The sequence below is a fragment of the Triticum aestivum genome, chromosome 4A, assembly GCF_018294505.1.
Source record: "Triticum aestivum cultivar Chinese Spring chromosome 4A, IWGSC CS RefSeq v2.1, whole genome shotgun sequence".
In the NCBI taxonomy this organism is placed as follows: Eukaryota; Viridiplantae; Streptophyta; class Magnoliopsida; order Poales; family Poaceae; genus Triticum; species Triticum aestivum.
Genome location: NC_057803.1, coordinates 295,521,284 through 295,527,080, shown reverse-complemented (window position 1 = coordinate 295,527,080; position 5,797 = coordinate 295,521,284).

The window sequence follows — 5,797 nt, the reverse complement described above, 5'->3', positions numbered from 1 at the left end:
AAACGAGGCCATAGCGCATGTTGGATTTAGCCAATGGGAGGGAGGGGCTCGTTCCTTCACTTTCCTCAAATTTTAGTGCGGGCATGCGGACAGAGTGAGGGGCTCATTCCTTCACTTTCCTCAAAATTTGGTTCCACTTGATGTGGGCACTAACCACAAAGGCCCGTCCCTTGCATCACACTCACCTGGACCCACACCGTGCAAGCACACTTGGCCACATAGACACACACCGATAAACCTTGATAATAGCTAGGGTTCAATAATTATCTATTCATTTTGCCTAATTGGTACAACATAACTAGCGATGAACAAAAAAGCTAGATGCCATGTGAAATTAAATGTGCCAACTGTCCCTTCTAGTATTTGTTTTAGTAGGTCTCCATTCTAGTATTTAGTAGTACTGCACAAAATAGAAAAAACTGTCCCTCCTATTTTGGTGTTTTGCTTATGTTGCCACGTTTGTGGACCTACAATGTGCACTTTTTCTTTTGCTTGGTTGGTTGATTGGTTTGTTCTGGCAAATCTCTGGGTGTGCACGGTTGGCCGTATACGTGCATGTTTCTCCCTATAAATTTCAAAAGTGACAAAGTGTGCGCGGCCTTGACCTCTCTCTCCCAAAAAAATTGAATTTTCACTCCCCAAATCTCGCTCCCACCTCCAGCGTTCGATCGCCTCTGCCTATTCACCCATGTCTTCGTCGCCACCCACAACTCGCCGTTGCCAAAAGGCCCACATTCTTGCCGGCGAGGATGATCCTACCTGCCGTAGGAGGGGGCATGGCTAGTCCGCTCTGTGCGGCGGATGTGGACCCGATGCAGGAACTGGTCGACAAGAACGTCGTCATTGTCGATTCGCAGTCGCAGCTGGTCCAACACAGCACCAACAACAACGAATCAGTTAGTGCTTGTAGAGATTAACCCTAGAATTCGCCTTCTTGAGGTTAAACCTAGAAATTGCTCTCTTGTTATTCCTCGCTATTCGTACACACAATCGTACTGTTCAATTTTTTGATTAATCATACGGTTATCAGTCTTAGGGTTTGCAAATTTAGATGAATGTATCATTTGGGTTCCATTTTATGCCTGTCTTTCATATAACCAAAGTTTTAGAAAACCAATACAATGAAAAAATAATCCACTTATGCTTGCCTTTGATATAATGTACAATTCGCCGGCATGAGATTTTTTTTCTTGTAATACCAGATTGCAAATTTGGAAGAATGGGAGAACTACCTACAACTGAGGGAAGCTTTCAGAAAGAAAATCATCAAGTGGCTCATGGCTGCAAAGATTGTGTACTGGCGTAACGGTCGCAATAAATGCCCGTTCTGCAGGAAAGAGAACCAGCATTCCAAAACCACAGCAATTGCAGCTTAGAGAAAGAGGTGGCATCTTAAGGCAAAACCTGCTGAGTTGGCCAACAAATTGGGGAGGGTGAAGACCTAAAAGCATATAGTCATGTTTTTTTGTGTTCTATCCACACCAAATGTACAAAAAATATGGGCTCACATGATAACTTATCAATCTTTATCTCCTTCGAAAGTCAGTGCCACATTGGCCAACATGAACAAGTGTTGATCTCATTAGTGTCACATCCTGGCAAAATTTGGTGTCATTCTGAACCTTCTTTCGGGAGGCCTTTCGGGTACGACGGGAAGTGTTCGTCTCAAAGCATGTTTTTGTCGACATCCTTGAAGTGGACCAATTTTTTTCTACAGCCTTGTACCAACATGACTAGCATCCTTGCCAAGTTTAGTAGGTTTTTGACATTGTAAGGATTTTCTAGGGTTTTCTCGTCGATAAATCATACTCCCTCAATCCCAAAATTCTTGTCCTAGATTTGTCTAGATACGGATGTACCTAATAATAAAACGTGACTTGATACATCCGTATTTAGAAAAATCGACGACGAGAATTTTGGGACAGAGAGAGTATAATACTTACCTTGGTTTTTTATGCACCTGGTTTTTTTTCTGCGCTTGAGGGTGGGTTGCCATGCATGCGCGTCGTTGGGCTGTCTAAAGAAGCCCACCCGTTGGACCAAGCGATGTCCGCCGCCATTGCATGCACCCGAGCGAGCATACGTTGCATGTGGTTGCATGCATGTGCCCGCTTCAGCCTACGTTGCATGCATGCACATACGCAAATGAGCATGCACCGCAGAGCCATCCCCGCTTGACTGGACTGACGACACATAGGGCATCACTTAAATGCTGCATTTTGATTCAGACTATAGTTTTCCACGCGTGTACACTTCCAATGCCGTGGTAGGTGGAAAAACTTGTTCACATTTGACCCCATTACTGCAACGGTGGCTATTTAAGCCACCTATCATGTTCCTCTTCCTCTCACACCTTTCATCCATCTCCCATACTACCCCACTTGCATTTTGTGTGTGACCTTCTTATTCTTCCTCACCACAAACAGCCCCAAGAACTAGCCAGCCACAACCATGAACTACACTGGGCCAACTTACCGCTCCCCCCCACCATGCCGGAGATGCTCTACCCTGCCGGGGTGTGCGTCGAGAGCAGCCTCCGTGTGAGGGCGATGTCAAGGTGGAGGGGTGCAAGGGAGTTGACCGACTTCTTCCTTGGGGCCGGTTACGACCACCTCCCCTGGGTGTAACGCCCCGAGACCGATGTGCCAGGTGTCTTCTAGTTATTCGCGGTCGTTGCCATGACATTTTTTTGCGTGTCATGCTTTTCATATCATGTCATCATGTGCATCGCATTTGCATACATGTTCATCTCATGCAACTGAGCATTTTCCCCGTTGTCTGTTTTGCAATCCGGCGCTCCTACATCCTCCTGTGTCCCCTTTTGCCTCTTTTCGTGTGCAAGTGTTAAACATTCTCGGATTGGATTGAGATTTGCCAAGCGCCCTTGGTTCACTACCAGTAGAACGCCTGTCAAGTTTCGTGCCATTTGGACTTTGTTTGATACTCCAACGGTTAACCGAGGAACCGTAAAGGCCTCGTGTGTGTTGCAGCCCAACACCCCTCCAAAGTGGCCCAAAACCCATCCAAATCTCATCCATCCTCTATGTCGTTCGATCACGATCGCGTGGCCGAAAACCGCACCTCATTTGGACTCTCCTAGCTCCCTCTACCTATAAATATGTGTCTCCCTCCAAAATTCTCGCGCAGATAAACCCTAGTCTTCTTCCCCTCTCCGCGCTGGACATGTTCGTCCGCCGCCGGACACACCGCGCCGCCGCCCCGAGCGAATTAGCACCCGCCACGTGTCGCTTCCGTCGCCACCCGTCCAGCGCGACGCCGAGGCTCGCAGCCGGCCCTACCCGGCCCGGGCACGCCTCTCCCCGCCGCCGGATCCCGCGCCGCCAACCACCCGCGCACCGCCCGGCTCCTCCCTGCCTCGAGTTCCGCCCCCCCCCCCCCGCCATCCAAGGTCACCACCGGTTCCGCCACTCCACAGCGCCGCGTGCTGCACCGCCTCGCCTGCTTCCTCCGCCACCGCCTCGAGCATCGCACCCGCCGCCGCCTCACCGCGGATCCAGTCGGGCCGGACCGGATCCGGCGCCCTCGACCCTCACTGGCTACTCCATCCTCTCCGGCAGCTTCTCCAGCGAAGCTCCGGCCGCTCCTCGGTTCGCGTGCCACAGACGAACCCTAGATCTCGAAGGTAGTTTTTCTGCTAAGTCCTGAAAATCTCACATTCTGGAGCCCTGTTCATCGCATCATAACTCCGCATCCGTAGCTCTGTTTCGTGCGTGCAATATATCAAATTGTTCGTCTGGATGTGTACTTCATTTCATTCCATTGCACCATGTTCATTAGAGCTCATATTGATGCCCTAAATGCTGTTGCAAGAGTGCTATGTAATGTTAGTTTCTGTTTCTTAACAGATTATGGGCATTCGTCATTTTTGCCATGTTTAATGTGTGCCTCCTATGATCTTGAGCTCTACATGTGTTTTGTTATATGCCATGCCATCTTTACAGGGGTGTATGCCGTTTATTTTTGTGATCAATGTGGTGACTAGCACAAGCATGCAAACTAGCTCTCGTGATGTTGCTGATTTAAAGGACTTAGCATTCTACTAAGTCATTTCCCTGATGATATTTTTATGCCATGTATTCTTGTTGCTACAGAGTGATCCATGCCTCTTTGTAGCATGTTTAGTAAGGATGATTTTGAGATATCGTTATGCTCTATCCATCCATGTCTTTGTTTGCAATTATGGAGTACCATAGCATGACTCAATATTGCTCTACTTTTGGTATAGAATGTTCCTTGCAGATTGTTTACGTGTTAAGCAATTTTTCCGAGGTTGTTGTAGTTGATCCATGCATGATCTGAGGTTGTTCTTGCCATGGTTAGCTTATTGATCATGTATTCTTGCTGGGTGTATGCTTAGTTTGTCATGCAATGCCTTGTGTTGAGTGCATCGAGCCCGCAAACATGTCTTCATAATTCTGTTTATGCCATGTCCAGTTTTCTGCTAAGTCTGAATCTGTTAACGAAACTTGCTATGTTTACATGGGTGCCATCATATCTTCTGATCCTTTTTGGCTTATGGTCAGTAAGGGACTTTTGTTATATGCTTTGAGTATTTTTATGCCACGCCTTGCTTTTCCATGCTATGTTCCTGTAGGATGTTGTTATCTTGCTCTAAACTTTGCTTCCTGATGTTAAATCCTGACATGTTGTTATTTTCACTAAGTCAGAGAACCTGATATCTTTTGCACTTTTGCCATGCTTGTTTGAATCTGCTATTGTGTGTTTTAGCCATAGCTCAGTGTTCATCTTTTGTCAAGAATATTGAGTGGATCACTGCCATGTGCTTTGTTGCTATGTTAGAGTGCAATAGCTTAGTTTCTTGTTGCATTCTAGATGGCATCGTGCTGTTAATCGCAGATTTGTGCCATTATTGTTTTGCTTGCCATTTACAAACCGTGCATCCGATTACGGTGATCTCTATATCGATTTCGATCGAAATAAACTCATCTTTCCAGCGGCACTCTTGGTTTGCCAAGTTGAGGCCTGGTTCAATCTTTTCCTTCCGGAGCATGCATATGCATTGCATATCACATCCCGCATATCACGCCATGTTTTGCATCATGTTGCTTGCACATTGCCCCGTGGTTGATTGTTGTTTCCTTTGCTTGTGTTCTTGCCTTGGGTAGAGCCGGGAGACAAGTTCGTGATCGAGGAACCCGTTGAGTACGCTTACGAGGTTCAAGCTTTCGTCTTCTCAGAGAACTTTGCAGGCAAGATGACCATACCCTCGAAATCACTTCTATCTTTGCTTACTAGTTGCTCGCTCTATTGTTATGCCTATGATGCGATACCTATCACTTGCTATATCATGCCTCCCATTTTGTCATGCCAAACCTCTAACCCACCTTGTCCTAGCAAATCGTTGTTTGGCTATGTTACCGCTTTGCTCAGCCCCTCTTATAGCGTTGCTAGTTGCAGGTGAAGATGGAGTTTGTTCCATGTTGGAACATGGATATTTGTTGGGATATCACAACATATCTTATTTACTTAATGCATCTATATACTTGGTAAAGGGTGGAAGGCTCGGCCTTATGCCTGGTGTTTTGTTCCACTCTTGCCGCCCTAGTTTCCGTCATAATGGTGTTATGCGGTCGGGTTATAATGGGAACCCCTTGATAATTCTCCATGAATAAAACTCCTCCAGCAAGGCCCAACCTTGGTTTTACCATTTTCCACCTAGCCTTTTTTCCCTTGGGTTGGCCAACCCAAGGGTCATCTTTATTTTAACCCCCTTTGGCCAGTGCTTCTCTAAGTGTTGGTCCAACCTGAGAGATGT